Genomic DNA, 17,877 nt, shown 5'->3' with positions numbered 1-17,877 from the left:
AACTCAAAAGATACAGGAGCACAAAAGCAGGAGAAAATCTTTCCGTTTCTCAACTTATTACACATCCTGTAGACAAATGGACAGTGACAATATCTTGGGTTTTTCATTGGGCAAAAGCACTGGGTTGGGTGCCCTAGGAGAGATATAACTGTAAAGAATATGTGCTTCATTTATTGTGGTATTAATTCTTTATTCCTGTTAGATATAGTAAAAAGCATCTTGGCTCCATTCTGGACAGCTAACCCTCCTGCTGGCTTTACTTATCTGTCTGTAAGCAGTGTTGCAAGAGCTGTGAAAAAACAGATTTCCACAGGCTGTCTAAACTAGCTATGGCTTCTTACAGAGAAGTCTCTTTTCACCTTTAAGTACCCTTTAGTACTGAGCCATTGCACCACTAGCTGATAAGCACTTCCTTTTGAGGGTGTTAATCATTTTTATTTTCATAGCCAAATGTACCAAAAGCATCCGGAAGCTCAGGGCAGTGTGGATAAAAATATGACTTCCTTCACATTATCACATGAGGGCAGCCATTTTCCCCCTCATGCTATCTCTGGAACTAATGTTACATTATTTCGGTCCGCAGTATATAAATAAATATCTAAAATGATTAAATTACTTGTTCAGGCCACCACCCACAGCTACCATTACTGAGTACAGTGGTACCTCTGGTTATGTACTTAATTCGTTCCAGAGGTCCGTTCTTAACCTGAAACTGTTCTTAACCTGAAGCACCACTTTAGCTAATGGGGCCTCCTGCTGCCGCTGTGCCACCAGTGCATGATTTTTGTTCTCATCCTGAAGCAAAGTTCTTAACCCGAGGTACTATTTCTGGGTTAGCGGAGTCTGTAACCTGAAGCGTATGTAACCTGAAGCGTATGTAACCCGAGGTACCACTGTATGTGGATTCACAACAAGAAAGCTTATTGCCATGGAAAGTTTTAGATGCTGGTTGCAGATAGGATTTCAATAGTCCACCAACGGAAAACCTTGAAAAAACTACAGTGGTGCCTCGCAAGACGAAATTAATTCGTTCCGCAAGTTTTTTCTTCTTGCGAGTTTTTCGTCTTGCGAAGCACGGTTTCCCATAGGAATGCATTGAAAATCCCATAGGAATGCATTGAAACCGCCTTCAGACCAGGTCCGGGGACAGTCTGTCCCCCGACCTCTTCTGAAGGCTGGGGGGGGGGGGAAAACAAGGGCTTTTCTTCCCACTGCCAGCCTTCAGAAGGCTGTTCTGAAGGCTGGCGGTGGGAAGAAAAGCCCTTCTTCCCACCTCCCGCCCTGCAAGCTCCGGGGACAGGAGGGCTTTGCTGCCGACCGCCAGCATTTTAAAAGCCCCTGCTGTCCCGGGGCGATTTTAAAATGCTGGCGGGCGGGAGCGAAGCCTCCGCTGTCCAGGGGAGATTTTAAAATGCTGGGGGTCGGCAGCGAACGCTTCGCTCCCGCCCGCCAGCATTTTAAGATCGCCCGGGACAGCAGAGAAGTCTCTGCTGTCCCGGGGAGATTTTAAAATGCTGGGGGTCAGCAGCGAACGCTTCGCTCCCGCCCGCCAGCATTTTAAGATCGCCCGGGGCAGCGGAGAAGTCTCCGCTGTCCCGGGAAGGCAGGCGGGGGGGAGCAAAGACTTTTGCCCCCCGCCGGCCTTCAGAAGAGGTCCAGGACCTCTTCTGAAGGCCGGCTGTGGGCGAAAGTCTTTGCTCCCGACCGCCAGCAATTTAAAACAGGTCCCCGGAGATTTCCCTATGGGCTTTCGTCTTGCGAAGCAAGCCCATAGGGAAATTCGTCTTGCGAAGCGCCTCCAAAACAGAAAACCCTTTCGTCTTGCGGGTTTTCCGTCTTGCGAGGCATTCGTCTTGCGGGGTACCACTGTACATTTTTATGGTATGAGAACTTGTGGACTTTGGCTGTTGTGGGGAAAAATCACATATAAACTGTGTGTTTTCAGGGGGGGGTGGAGGATCCAGAATGCTTTTATGTAACCTGGTGGGATTTTATTTCCTATGTTTCAGAACTGGATGCCCAACATTCACCACCCATGCCAGCTCAGGAAATATGGATGTCTTCATTTACATTTCTGTGCCACCATTTCCTTTCCTTATTATTTATTTGCTTTGTTATGCTACTGTACCTTTTGGTTTGTTAGTAATGATCACTATGTTACAAAGCCAAAAATATACATAAATAATTACAAAAAGAGAGAGGGGTGATTACATAATGCCATTTTACAGAAAGACTTTCAACCTCATGTTTGAAGGATGTAGCAGGAGTGGTGCTTGCTAGCCTGTCAGAGAGGCTTTTGCCTTTACAGAAGTTAAATGAAACAAAGAAACAAATACTGAGTTCAAATCTCGGGAACCATGGCCCAATAACATAAATAATCAACACTAATGGTCTGGTTGCACAACATGGCAAGTCCAACTATGGTTTATCAGGACCATGCAAATATGTGGGCTCCTCTTGCTCCACTCCAATACTTTTTACTTCTGTGTTCACCTGCACTAAGCCAAGGTTTGGTTATTGTGTAATATCTGAGCATGGGCCCATGGTAGCTAAGAATAAACCTTGGCTACAACCCATGGTGCAAAACCACGAGTCTGGGTTCAAATGACATGTTAAGGCAAACCTTGGTTTAGCTCAGTGGAATGCTGGAGTAAAAAAATACTGGGGAAGAGCAAAGTGGCTGTAAGCTCCTCATTTGCAACTATTTGTGAATACGTCCTGGTACGCCATAGTTTGGTGGATGTGCTCTGCATACCAGGCAAAAGGAAAAAGCAAAGCCTTCTGGTGGTTCCCTCACTGCGAGAAGTGAGGTTGCAGGGAACCAGGCAGAGGGCCTTCTTGGTGGTGGCGCCCGCCCTGTGGAACACCCTCCCATCAGATGTCAAGGAAATAAACAACTATCTGACTTTTAGAAGACATCTGAAGACAACCCTGTTTAGGGAAGTTTTTCATGTTTGATGTTTTACCGTGTTTTTAAAATTCTGTTGGGAGCTGCCCAGAGTGACTCTGGGCAGGGTATAAATAATAAATTATTATTATTATTATTATTATTATTATTATTATTATTATTATTATTATTATTATTTGATTTTGCTCTGCTCAAGCTTATCACTGTTTTTGAACTTAGCTCTAAATCTCCAAAGGGAACTTTGTGAAAGCTTAAAAGGCCAAAGCAAGATATTAGTGTTAGATAAACCTAATAGCAATATATCTTTACGGATTGAAAAAGTTCAGTTAAAGCTTCTCTTAGGTAATAAATTCAAACAGTGACTCACGTCACTGCAGCGTTCATTTTATATGCTAAATAGTATAATCTGTAATGCAATGTTCAAACTAGGGCTTTGCTGAAGGTTTGCCAGGTTTTTTAACCACTTCTTTGCTGGTATCCACTGTCATTGTCTCCCCTCTCTGCAGTTCCAAAGGCAAAATTTTCCCCTTCAAATGACTTCATCTTCTCCCTCCCCCACTGCCATCCCAGCCAAATGAATGAATGGGATGATGTCATGGTGCTATTTCACTGTGGACAAGTGAAGTGAATTAAGAGTGAGGGCAGTTCTTCCTACATTGATTACATGGATGAGCTCAGCCAATCCAATTGCTCTCATTACGCACGGGTGAACGCTTTTGCTCACTTTCCAATGCAATTCCTGAAAAGCTGCCCAAGGGAGGGTGCTGTTTTTTGATGCTGCTGAAAACATTTTGTGAAAAATGCCCCCTTTGAGCTCAGCCCTACTTCTAACTGCCTTGTAATATTTTTTTTTTTGTACACCGAGATTGGAAAGTTACAGTTCTTGAGTTGCGACAACACTGTTATGCTATGCTGGTACTCAGAAAAATATTACTTCAGCGAGTTGTAGTTGAGACCTCTCACAAGATAGGAGATGAAAATGTCTCCTGTCATGATCTCATACTTAGGATGCTCACCGAATTGTATTAACACTGAATGCAATTCAAATATTAAATTAACTGCTGCCTTTAGGGAACAACTGCTTGCCATTTTCAGACAGTAATGCTATCTTTACTTGGAAGACAGGTGCTTTCAGCACTCTGCCATTATCTGTGCGTCTATAGTTTATTACACAACCGCAGATGGAAGTTAAATGTTAAAAAACCATTTCTCCCTAACTTGATGTGTTTCTTCATTCCTATAAACAAATCATTTTGCAGCGCTCATCTCGCTTTACTGGCCGAGGGAGCCGGCGTACAGCTTCTGGGTCATGTGGCCAGCATGACTAAGCCGCTTCTGGCGAACCAGAGCAGCGCACGGAAACACGTTTACCTTCCCGCTGGAGGTATTTATCTACTTGCACTTTGACATGCTTTCGAACTGATAGTCCACTGCACCATTGCATGTGTGTCCCACCCTCTCTCTTTTCCCCATTTGCTGGCATGGTGGGGTTATAATTCATGCATTTGGTGATCATCCTGCAAAATCCTATATGCATTGACTCAGGAGTAAAAACCCCCAAAACTAAAAGGGGCTTACTGCTTCCAGGTATGTAAGTTATATGATTACAGTGCCCTGTACTCATATGTACAATTGTTGTTGTTGTTATTTTGGGGGGATAGCAAAACTTTTTTGCCCTGGGGTGGCAGATGCTATAAATATAACACTGGCCTTTGGTTGAAAAAGTTCCCACCCCTGATCTAATCACTAATATACCAACAAAACTGGAGAGAAAGTGTTGTTATCCGGAAGCAAGCTCAGATGAGACAACTGCTGTGGCTCACCTAGCAGGCTTTCCCAGGATCATTCTTGCTTGCCTCTTGGCAGTCTCTTTAGTAAAGCACCCCTGGGTCCAGGCTTCAAATCCTTCACATTGCTGACATGGAGCCTTCCAAAGTTCCTCTTCAGCCAACCTACACTCCTCCACTCTCGGTGAAACTGTGCAATGAGCACAACTAACTTAATCAAGATTGGTGTATCTGTGTTCCACTCCCAACATTCTATGCGCTCCGAGACCACCATGACACAAAGCCCAGCAGGGTAACCTCTGGTTTGCAGAGGTATAATATATATATATATGGGGGAAGCAGTCCAACTCAGAGCCTGACACTTTTAAGCTCATGGTTATGGAGTGTTAAGCAAAAAATTCCAGCATTACAGAGAGTTGGACTAGATGATCCTTATGATCCCTTCCAACTCTACAATTCTATGATTCTATTAGAAGTGTGCTCAGTGCCCACAAGATGCTGGCTGTTGAATGAAAAAAAAGGGGGTACCTGAAAACTTGATATAAGTGGGAATGGAATAGAGTGGCTGGAAAAGAGGGATGGAAGAAGAGACACATATGAAAAGTCTGGAGAGAACTATATATGATTATTTCCATGGGCTATTTCTTGATTCATACTTACAAGCTATTTCCCCAGTGACAGGAATTAGAGTTGTCTATAGAAATCAATAGAGAAATCCCAAGATTTGAAGGGAGTTGGAACTGGGCACTAGTGTGTCCACGCAACTCGTAACCCCCACAAAAACCTCCCCCAGAACAGCCCAATAAGGAATGGGCATCCTCAGGGGGCATGGAATGTGGTCTGACTATTCGGCCCCAAAAAAGGAAGGAAGGCCGGGGAGGGGGTTTGCCTACCTGTGCAGTCTGTAGGCCAGCTGTACACAGGCTATGTATATAGACTACTTCAAAAGATCTGGGTGGGAGACTAAATTATTCAAAGACATATGCACACTTCTGAAATCTGCCATGTCTTTTGGAGCGACATCTTCTGCGAGTTGTCTACACCACCTTGTCTCCACTGTGTCAGAGATAGTGTAACAGTTCCTGCTGCTTCCCATGACATCAGAGTGATGAACAAAGGGAGAATGCATGGCCTTAATGGATTAGAACCAATATAATTTTCACATAGGATGAGTGAAAATCACCTATTCCACATGCATCTTTTCTGGGTACAGTGGATGACTGATTGTGGAATATAGATAAATGGGTCTATTCTGTTTGGATGCAGCTGCGCACCTCGTATGAATTTCATAAGGCAAGAGACAGAAGAGTTCTTACTGCTTCTGTACGGGTATCCTGAAAATGTGAAAATGCATCAGAGGGTCATCTAATGGCTTTGAGAAATATGGAGAAAGGAAAGGGGCTATGAAGGGTGATTTGCACTTGCCACTTCATAACTTGGAGGCATGGAACGGCTATAGCATAAATCATTATGAAACAAATCACTATGGATCGTTGCTTCTTATCACCTGAAGCCAAGGCACCAGAATTGGAGCAAAGAGAGGAGGTAATAAGGGACAGAGATCCCTGATGACCCCAGAATGTGATGATTTAGCTGCCTGAATGTGTGAACTTTCCCTAAATATTATGGCAACAAGCACAGAAAATGTCAAGCATATTTTGCTTCCTTCCTTTTTTTTACGGAAATAGTGCACCACACTGAGAGGAAACACAAAAGGCTTCGTTCTACTATTTTTACATTTAAATGTTTAGGGCATGGCAGCACACATCATTGTTGTTATGTGGCAAAGTGTGGGATGCATGCTAAAAAATTAAAGTTCTTCTGTTTCCTTGGCTCTTTGCAGTACAAACACTTGAAAGCATCTGAATTTTATTATTTATTTATTTATTTAATAGATTATTTATATGCCGCCCGTTGCACACCACATGGTGGTTTACAACAAAAACAAGATAGAAACAATATATAAATACACAAAGCAATGGATCAGAACAACTCATAAGTAACAATTTATAGCAACAGCGGCTAAATCAGTTTATCTATTCAAGTCTTTCCTGCTCCCAACAGGTATATCTTAAACAAGCCACTTGAAACTATGAAAGGATGGGGGCAAATGCACCTCAGTAGGGGAGGAGTTCTTTATGCAAGGAGCCACCAAAAGAAGTCCCTTCCCTAGTTCCCCAAACCACATACTTCATTCTGAGTAGGGGCCAACAAGAATTTAGCCAATGGCTTAAGATGGCTGAGGTGAGCTTTTAAAAAGTTTGAATGGAAGTGAGAGGGATGGAGTGTACCAGATGAGTTCTCCCTCAATGGTGTCCCAGATTTTGAGTTGTTTCCTTTGTCACACAGAACTCAATGGAAGCCACTGAGAATCAAGCTGTGTCCTATAAAAAAAGGTAAAGGACCCCTGGATGGTTAAGTCCAGTCAAAGGTGATTATGGGGTGCAGCGCTCATCTCGCTTTCAGGTCAAGGGAGCCAATGTTTGTCCACAGACAGCTTTTTGGGTCGTGACTAGCATGACTAAACTGCTTCTGGCACAAGGGAACACTATGACAGAAAACAGAGCACACGGATATGCCGTTTACCTTCTCACCACAGTGGTACCTATTTATCTATTTGCACTGGTGTGCTTTCGAACGGCTAGGTTGGCAGGAGCCGGGACAGAGAAATGGGAGCTCACCCCGTCACACGGATTACCTCCCCCTGTTCATGTGACTGTTGCCATTTTGGCTACATAAGTGACAAGACTTAAAAAGCTGAATTTGAACATTTAGATCACCTTTTTCCTCCAAGAGGCTCATCCTATATCCCCCCCTCCAGTTTATCTGCCCAACAAACCTAAAGACTAAAACTGAAAGATAGTGACTGGACCCAGATCACCTGAACGAGTTTGATTGTTGGTTGGGGATTTGAACCTGGGCCGCCACTGTTCTAGTCTGACATGCACGCCACAAAACCACACAGGCAGCTGAGCTGAAGTCTCTGAATTGCAAACTTGCTTGCAAAAGTTGCTTGCAAAAATATGGTCTCTATTTCTGTTCAGTCCAGTCCTAATTTGAATTCCTACAGAGGAGCCTATATAGCAGTATCTCCAACCTTACTGGAATATATACTAATAATAAACCAATGTAATAAATTGAATATATCCCCAACACAAAAACAGACAAAAGATTGGGATTCCTTTGCTTTCCTTAAATATATCTAGATGCCAAAAAAATGCATGCATCCACAATAACAACATTTAAAATCTAACCATGCAGAGTTCTCATTCTTTACTTGGCTGTTTTTGAATGCTGCAGAGAAAACTGGAGCTTTTGTTTTGTTCCTCAATTTAGATGCTTTGTTTCTGCACCATTACTATAAATACTTTTACTGCACATTTAGATTGTGTTGTTCTCCCTGGAACAATTTCATTTCGTGAAAATATAGTCCCTCCTTTTTTGGGTGTGTGTGTGTATTTTATTCAGTCATTAACTTTGACTCATTATCGTAATCTGGGATAGTATAGTTAGTAAGACTTAATATTATTATTATATGAAGCAAGGGCAAAATGGAGATCTGTGAAATGTAACATAAATGGTAAGCAGGATCTTTACATTTATGCTCACTCAACAAGGGGGGAGGGATATATTAAATGAATTACAATTGTTTGGTGTTTTGTATTTTGGAAATATCTGCATTTAAACGAACGAATGAATGAATGAGGTAAGTGGGGGTGAAGCAGAGATCCTAAACAATGCAGAGCCATACTGGTGGTTTACTGGGAAGAAACTTCAATAACGGTCCATCATTATCCCTCCATCTATGCTACCAATGCCTACAAGGGTAATCTGTTTCTAGCCCTGAAGGCACAGTATTAAAATACAATATGTATTCTGAACACCGAAAGTGGAAATTATTATATATGCTGTAGTATGACAATGATGGGATGCGGTTGGCACTGTTGTCTAAACCACAGAGCCTAGGGCTTGCCGATCAGAAGGTCAGCGGTTCAAATCCCCATGATGGGGTGAGCTCCCGTTGCTCGGTCCCTGTTCCTGCCAACCTAGCAGTTCAAAAGCACATCAAAGTGCAAGTAGATAAATAGGTACTGCTCCGGTGGGAAAGTAAACAGTGTTTCCGTGCGCTGCTCTGGTTCACCAGAAGCGGCTTAGTCATGCTGGCCACATGACCCGGAAGCTGTATGCCGGCTCCCTCGGCCAGTAAAGCGAGATGAGCACCGCAACCCCAGAGTCGTCTGCGACTGGACCAAACGGTTAGGGGTCCCTTTACCCTTTACCTTTATGACAATGATATGTGCCTTGTTCATAAATGTGAATGTGCATAATAAAGGCTATTTTTACTGAAACAAAGCATACAGCACCATACTAGTGATATATTGCTCTAGTTCTGCCGTAGATGCACAGACTGGAGTCATGATCCCCATAATGTCGGGTATGTACCACGTGGCAACAGAATGCCAAATAATGACGTGAACAGGAATAATAATAATATTATAATAATTTATTATTTATACCCCGCCCATCTGGCTGAGCTTCCCCAGCCACTCTGGGCAGCTCCCAATCAAGTGTTAAAAACAATGCAGCATTAAATATTAAAAACTTCCCTAAACAGGGCTGCCTTCAGATGTCTTTTAAATATAGGATAGCTGCTTATTTCCTTCACATCTGAAGGGAGGGTGTTCCACAGGGTGGGCGCCACTACCGAGAAGACCCTCTGTCTGGTTCCCTGTAACCTCACTTCTCGCAATGAGGGAACTGCCAGAAGGCCCTCGGCACTGGATCTCAGTGTCCGGGCTGAACGATGGGGGTGGAGATGTGCCTTCAGGTCTGGAGAATGGCTGGAGAAAGAGCTTGACTCCCATAGGAAGCTCATATTGACAGTGTTTGTGGACAACTGTTTGTCCAGCTAATTCAATTTTGCCAATGCTGACTGACAATCCTAGATTACGATAATGGGTCAAAGTTAATGACTAAAGAAAAAGTACACCAAAAAAAGAAGAGAGGCTATAATGAATTTGATCAATATATAGGCTGCCACCACTGTATTTTCACAAAATGAAATGGTTCCAGGGAACAGAATCTGTCAGCCACCATTGTGCCATGCTATCCAACAGCACAAGTCAATATGCTTTATATATCACATCCAGATTTGCCATAGAAATTATTCTGACTCTTCTAAGAAGCTGCCTTGTAAGTATATTGAGTAAGGAGTATGAGATTTGACCGGAGAAGTAAGGAAGAGCTGCTCATATATTCACTGTAGCTACTTCATTCCAAGCAGTACCAATAGATATATCACTGCAGTGTAAGGATGCACTTTCAAGCACATTTCCCTATAAAATATATTTGAAATCTGTTGGTGTTGCTTTCATGTCATTGTACTCAGCTTTGAAATTGAAGTTATTTAGAATTTATAATAAGTCCTGGTGAGCAGCATTTTGAAAATTCCTCCGGTTATGATGAGAGAAGGGCTGGAGTTATGTCAAAACGAAATCCATCATGTTCACAAATTTGCAGAGTAAAAACCTGAATTGAAACTAGAGCCAGGAACTTGTATTTGAAGCTGACTGATGTGGCTGTCAATTTTTATTATTGGCATTGTTTGCGCTTGTGTGTTGATGTAGGTAAGTGAGGAGAATGCTAAGAATAGCACAGAACACGGGCAGTCTCATGAACTGTATAAAATAAGCCACAGTATAAACATGGTGAAATGAATTAATTTTTTTCATCAGAATAAACACACAAAAAGTCTTGATCTTCCAGTACAAGAAAAATCTTGACTAGTTGCACTAGGTGTCAATCCTACAATTCATGAAATAAAGGCTCAAACAAAAGAATGTGACACACTTAAGAAAACCCACAATTCCATTTTGTGTAGCTTTGAATAGAACAACCGAACAGAACATTCTACTAAGCAGCTTTGTTACCTAGTAACAGATATTGTAAAAACACACACACCCATATACTACAACCAGGGAGTAAGGAATTTTAAGGTATAACATGATCTGGAGAACTGCGTGTTTATTATGATAGAAATAACTGAAATAAATATGAGTACGAGAACAATTAAAATGTCAGCTGGGGAAAATAAAAGCCTCCTGCTTTCCCAAGAACACTTGAGTGGATAAATGATAGTCACTGGAAACGGGTATTTAGAACATGTGCAATGGCAAGTTAATATTAAAATTCAAGAGAAGAACTGCAGATGTCCAGCAACCCACAGCTTCTTTCTAAAGGCATAATGCAAAGGCAATTATTTTACTATTATCATTCCTTGAAATGACCATAAATCCAACACTTGCAGAAATCCACAAAGCGAGCTCCTAGTCTCTCTCTTTCTCTCTCTCTCTCTCTCTCTCTCTCTCTCTCTCTCTCTCTCTCTCTCTCTCTCTCTCACACACACACACACACACACACACACAGAGAGAGAGAGAGCACATATGTACAATGTGCTAGTGTGCAGCCTTCCTTCCAGTCTGCGATGGTCATTTTGGTGGCTAACAGAGGGTCATATATGAAGCAATGGTGGAGTGATTTAATGCAGAGAGTGTATCTATGTTGAAAGCGAATTTGACTTACTTGCATACAACCTAGAGTTTATTTTGTTAAGATCTGCACATGATACAGCTTGCTTTTACTGATGCATAAGCTTACTACTCAAATGGGGACAAGTTAAGATTCTGCAATATATATGGAATGTATTATCAAATGAAGTGCACATTGGTCACAATAGAAATAGGACCTCATAAGAATAGCACAATCCTTTTGCCTCTGTCATCCAAAACCTTTATGATGCAACCAACTTCTGCCTTTTAAATACGTTAGTCCCACATTTCCCCCTACCTAGGAGATTTTGGTTTTTAGCAGTTGTTCTGTTAAAAAAAGAGGGGGGGGGTTAAAAGAAATGCTATTCTATTTCCAGTCTTGTGTCATTGTCAGAACTGTGAAAGCTTTAGGCTTTGGGTTCTTGTAAGAAAGGATTTCTCTGTAGATTCCACTGAATCACAGCCTCAGCAGTATTTTTTTTCTTTCTTTTTTTAACCTAGCATTCTATTTCTGAAAACGAGTGTACATCTTCAAATAATCATTTTTCTGAAATGGAAAGACGCTATTCAAGGAAAATGTCTTCTTTTTAAAAAATGAAATAAAAAGTTTTATTTTAAAAAAATGAAATAAAATAGTGTTTTGAAATGAGGGGCAGTCTGATGATTTGTACAAAAAGTTTGAAGTCAGTACTGAACTGCACCTCAATTTGACTGCCAGTTTTATTTGTCATAAAACTGAAGGTTAAGCCCACCATTAATAGTTCAACATCAGCTTATTTCCACCAGAGTTCAGTCGCTTCTATCAGACAATGCTAAAAGCAGGAACAAAAGTTTTCAGAGGCAGATTTTGCCTAGTGGGTACCATACTACTGAAGGGGTGGGAAGAGGGACTCTCAGATCTAAAAGCTAGGGTACTAATATGCTATGCTTGCCTCCAATCGCATCGGGTTTCTGTTGGGCAGTGATAGGTAGGAAAATGGACATTTAGATGCTTCTCAGAAGGTGCTCTCCATGTGATTTCACTTATGCACATGGGGAACGTAACCCCCACATAAGTGGGGTGATGCCTGTATACATGGTTGAAAGCTGGCTGGTTGAAATCCCACAAGTTAAATACAAAGTCCACACTACGAAATGGCCTTGCTCAGAGGCAGAGAGCTTAAAAGCTACTTTTCACAGTGGATTTCCCTAGAAGGGCAAAGAACACAAGGGCACAGTGCCCATTTCCCCCCGGCTCTCTAGCTCTCCTACTCTATCGCCACACAACTCTCTCTAGTTGAAGATCCCAGCTCTGGGGCCACCCGGAGGACTCGTGGGAAAGTGGCTACTGCTGGTGCGCTACTCCACGTATCAGCTGTTAGGCGGGGAGGCGGAACAGCTTAAACAAAGCCCTGCTGCACCTCTGCCCTCACTGACATCCTCTTTGGGTTCTGGGGAGGGTCTCCTTGTGAGCCACAATGACTCTCCAGCTTTCCTTCTCCATTTCCTGATATGATTCTATTTATTTATTTCCCAGTGCCTGTATATGCGATCACATTTAAGTGGGGTGGTGGGGTGTAGTTGAAATCATGCAAGTTAAATGTACATAGGATATGATCATACTGTACTTGAAGAGAATGCTTGTGGGGGATAAACAAACAAACAAACAAACCCTGATAAGATTTTAAGCTGAATATTTGCGCAGCCCTTATAAGCCTGTTATTGCTTTGGTCAGCTATGTTACTTAGGGCTGAATTAAAAATCTGGCAACTACCATTTCTCAGAATAAGGCAGGTGGGAGATTGCAAAGGAAAGGTAGCATATGAGGGAAGAGGGCACCAAAGCCCTTGCTCTCTGAATATATAAGGCTGCAAATCCCAGGGACAATTCAAAATAGCATTTGCTCAGAAGCCTTATATTTGTGTGCTTGCACAACCACATAATTGATCCGCTCCCAAATCACAACAAAAGTATAAACAGACAATTTCAAACTTAGCTCTCCATCATGCAAGGAAGTTTACAAAGCATTAAAAAACAAATAGTGTTTGTGGCTATCATTGAATTAAGCATACTTTTCAGTTCAAGGTCTATTGCAGATTGGAAACACTTTGCTGATTTAGCTTGGAATAGTGTCCAGTTGCCTTCTACTACACAAAAGCCAAATTTGCACTAACTTTTGGTGCAAAACAACTGGATTTTACAACTTGAAGAGTTTTTGGTTTTAAAAAAATACTGTTTCAGACCACACAATACTTAGTGGAACATTATGTCCAGGCATAGTGGAAACTAGCAATCACTCTGTCAGAAGGGAGAAATTAGAAGTTAAAAATACCATGCACTGAAAACAGAACATTTTAATTCTAGTGATAACAATCCTCATCAACACCAACAAATAAAGTTCTTGGCAGTTTTGAAGTAATCCAGTGAGTCTCTTTTTGAAGTCAACCTGTGTTGTATGGAAATGTAACTTTTCCACTGATACTTTGATTGTGTCCTGTCAAACTTAAATGTAACTTTTCCACTGATACTTTGACTGTGTCCTGTCAAAGTTACATGGATAACCCTATACAAAAATATATTTTTGTATTTTTGCAAAACAGACCCCTCCGAATGTTTGGACATCTGAGAAGTTTGTATTTGCATTTTGGCAACATTAAAATGAACAAAAATAGTTGTCTTAAGAGTAAAATGGAATCTGTTTTTTCTGTGTTACCAGGAGAACTTGTAATAGTGAGGATTCTTCCTACACTCAGATTTCAGTATCAGGCTTCCATGTGTGTTCACTTACAAACTTGATAAGCAGAGACCAATGATAGTTACTGTATTTACCATCTTTAAGAAAATGTACTTTAAAGTACATTTGCCTGGCAATAGCAGAGACTGCAAACACCTTCCACTGCCTGAGAAGATTATGACATTACTGTTTTCCTTCCCCAGCTACTGATTTGCAGCCTGACAAAATCCTGCCAGACCCTTCATAAGGTGAGCAATCTGCCACGGCTGAATACTTGATCAATCTTCCCACGGTTTCAGTTTTCAGTTAGCTTTAAACTACTTCTTAATGAAAACTATAATAGCTATAACAATGACTCTTTTTGTCTTCTCCTATAGAGATTAACTTGGCAAGTATTGACAGCGCACTGGATCCTGACATTTAGAAGAAATCCCCTCTCTCCAAGCACGTCAACCATTTGCTCATGATTCACATTAGTCTTAATATGAGCCTACAAATGTGCTTTTGAGGTGACTGAAAAAGCTATGCATCAGATAGATCTAATACTTTTCTGTTAAGCACGTTTGTGTTCTGCAAACCTGCATGAGTCAATGTGGTGCATGCGAGATTTGTGACCTAGAACTTCCATCATTCCTGGCAACTGGCCACACCTCTGAGGCTGACTAGAGTCCACAACATCTGGGGAGGGGGCACCACATTGACTATCCCTGTTGTAAACAATCATGAGTAGAATGATGCTGTAATTGTTCCACATATTCACTGGTGCTTGTACCTTACTAGCCTAGAGAATATAAACAGAAACACAACTAAGAGGCATCCTGTATACATAAAGAAGATATAAAAGGGCCCCAAACTGCTATTTTTTAAAACAATTGCTAATTGGGCAGAAACTTAGAGTTTCCCCCCATGAATATGTCTTCTTGCATGAATTGTCCGAAAGAATACATTCTTAATATCTTAATATATTACTGATATTTAATAAAGTATACCACCTTAAATATGAGAATCTTTCCTTTACATACAGTAGGTTCTTATTAGTGTAATTACTGTTGTGACTGACATAATATTTGAATATGATTTCCCTTCAAATGAGTCAAGTTTACAAGGAAATAAGTTGAATTCACATAATGGAGTAAATAATTAGATGAATAATTTGATGAATCAGTAACACTATGACAGAACTATTAGGAAATGAAACCTGCAATTATGAGTATTGCTTTTTGAACCAAGCCCTGCTTATTATTCAAAGGATAAAAATACTTTTTTTGCATTTTCTGTGGTAGAACTTGAATGTGGATATATGTTGAATGAAGAATCGAATAAAACCAATTGGTTATAAACAAAATTCACCTACCTACCCACATATTTTAATTGGGAGAAAGGGAAAATGTTCCTGCCCTGCAGAGGGTTGGACTAGATGATCCTCAGGATTCCTTCCAACTCTGATTCTGTACCTGATAGTATGTTGACAAATTTCTTTCTTCAGTTGCTTACCCTATAGACACTTCTTCGTGGGATTATATGGATGACTGAACATTCTCCTTTGGTAATTCATTGAACTTAACGTTCAACCACGATTGAAGGCCATTTATGCATGCGAGCATACACTAAGAGTGAACTTACTTGGCTATTATTGCAGAGATCATAGCACTAAAAGTTAAAAGATAAGTATGTTCACAATGACCCCAATTTTAATGTCAACCTTCTTCATTCTTCCAATGGATTTTTCCATTTATTGATTTTTTAAGTTATATTGGTTGAAGTGGTGGCTCAATGCACCTAAATCTTCACTAGCTTCTAATCATTTATTAATAAATTATAACTACTACTTCTTCTGAGGAGTCTGCAAAAAAAGCCTATTTGCACAGTAACTTTTCCCTCATGCAATGGGACTTTCCTTTCCTCTCCTCTCCTCTATGCAGTCCCTCCCACAGCCCCCAAACTACTCTACATAGGAGTCGTGGGGGCTTCAGTCCTCACAATATAATATTTGAGGAGGCTGGGCTTCCACAAAGTTGATTGGAATTCCCATTCAAATGGTGTGTGTTCACTGCATCATGTGGGGTGGGGCTTACCTGGGCCCCCTCTATATTTCATTCAAGTTGGCACCCCTGCTGCTCTAGATTGTTGGGGGTCCCTTCAGAGTAGTTTGGGGGCATGAAAGGCTGCAAGAGGGAGCAGAGGAAGAAGTCCCACTGTCTACGTTGGTGTGACACTGGATATTATTCTTAGTCTACATTGCAAGCTGTGATTTTGAAGGCAGAACGATGTGCCTGTCAATATCTTTTTGATTTTGTTTTCCTGCTGAAAAATAAGAATACTGAAAACTGGTGTGCAGAGTCAACATTCACCTCAAATAATTCCCAGTGTGGGATCTGTTTTGTGATTGAACTAGCAATTAAAATGCAGCTGGAATGCAAAAAAAGAGCATCTGAGCATATGGTAGATGCATTTAGTTGTAAATGAAGCACACAACAGAAATCACTGGCTCAAAATGTATTTGTTTCGATTACTTTCCTGCCTTATACCGGGGCTTCACTGATTAAAGATTACCATTTGTCTTTACAAGGGTTGGTCCTCCTAGGAGGAAATCATGCAAGGTTTCTGATATTATTATTTTTTGCCCAAGATGCACAGAATCATTAATAGCCAAGTAAGCATTTGAACCTCAGTCTCCAACCCAAATGCGATATTCTCTTCACTCTGTAAACTACACTGGGTGAAATTCTTAAATCAGCAGTATTTTTGTGTACACTGAGAACTCTCGTAGGTGTAACTGGACACAATTAATGTCATGTTTCCACCAAGCATACTGGTGGCCTTTGCAGACTTGAATTTCTTTACCTTCAGTTTCCCTCTTCTTCAAGTCTCCTAAAAATGGTACTAACTTCTTTCTTTTTTAAAAGCCCACCTAAGATCTCATTTGTTCCTGGTGGACTTCTTCGAGGTGGCACCCAGATTGTGAAATTCAGCCCAGGAAACCTTGTTTTACAGCATTAGCTAAGAACGGTGCTTTTTAAGCCTGTCTTATACCATGGTACCTCTAGTTACGAGCTTAATTTGTTCCGGAGGTCCGTTCTTAACCTGAAATTTTTCTTAACTAGAGGTGTGCTTTCACTAATGGGGCCTCTTGCTGCTGCTGCGCCGCCAGCTCACAATTTCTGTTCTCATCCTGGAGCAAAGTTCTCAACTCGAGGTAACTCTTCCAGGTTAGCGGAGTTTGTAACCTGAAGTGTTTGTAACCTGAGGCGTTTGTAACTCGAGATACCACTGTATAGACAAATTTACTGTTTTGGGTATTACTTTTCATGCTGATCCTTGAACTTTGATTTTTATTTTGTTTAATTGTTTAATTATTTTAGATGCCTTGAAGGCCTCCGTTAAATTGTTGTGAGAATATGCAATAAAAGGACACATTTTAAGCTTAATATCAACCTTACTGAAAAGCCTTGGGATAAATCGAACTGAAATATAAAAGCAAAATGACAAAGGATTTAAGGGTACCCTTCAGTATTAATTAAGCAAACATCAATAGCTTTAATGTTTGTAAGAGCCATAAAGCAAGACAGAGAAACCTTTCGGGATGTAATTAGTACAATTTTTGCTACCTTTAGTGGACTATAACCATAAAAAGCAGAGCAATATTTACCATTACTCTTATGTTGTCAGTTTGAAACAACAAGAAGATGAATCAGAATTAAGTGTTCGACAGTGCCCTAAGAAAATATTTCCAAAGTCATTATGGGGTTATTGCTTATTACTGTACACTGCAGTGGGCTTTAAGGGAAGGAAGCAGGAGAATGCAAGGAAATAAAGCGAATGGAAAGGTACCATTTTCAAGAAAAGCTAGGAATTCTCTCTCTCTCTCTCTCTCTCTCTCTCTCACACACACACACACACACACACACACACACACACAAC

General features: G+C 41.0%; 1 protein-coding gene and 1 long non-coding RNA gene across 3 annotated transcripts in view; one reads left to right on the top strand and one right to left on the bottom strand.

Annotated features, from left to right (window-relative positions):
- KCNJ3 (potassium inwardly rectifying channel subfamily J member 3) overlaps positions 1–17,877 on the bottom strand; it is a 117,062-nt gene that overhangs the window by 22,078 nt on the left and 77,107 nt on the right. The gene's annotated exons all lie outside the window — the stretch shown is intronic.
- On the top strand, positions 10,567–15,137 carry LOC308583733. The gene is made up of 3 exons (XR_014006392.1): positions 10,567–10,691; positions 14,160–14,204; positions 14,334–15,137. It is a non-coding gene; the product is annotated as an uncharacterized lncRNA (long non-coding RNA).

The sequence above is a fragment of the Podarcis bocagei genome (genome assembly GCF_964188305.1).
Source record: "Podarcis bocagei genome assembly, chromosome: 1".
In the NCBI taxonomy this organism is placed as follows: domain Eukaryota; kingdom Metazoa; phylum Chordata; class Lepidosauria; order Squamata; family Lacertidae; genus Podarcis; species Podarcis bocagei.
Note: the sequence above shows the minus strand (reverse complement) of the source record. Positions and strands in the feature narration are given on the sequence as shown.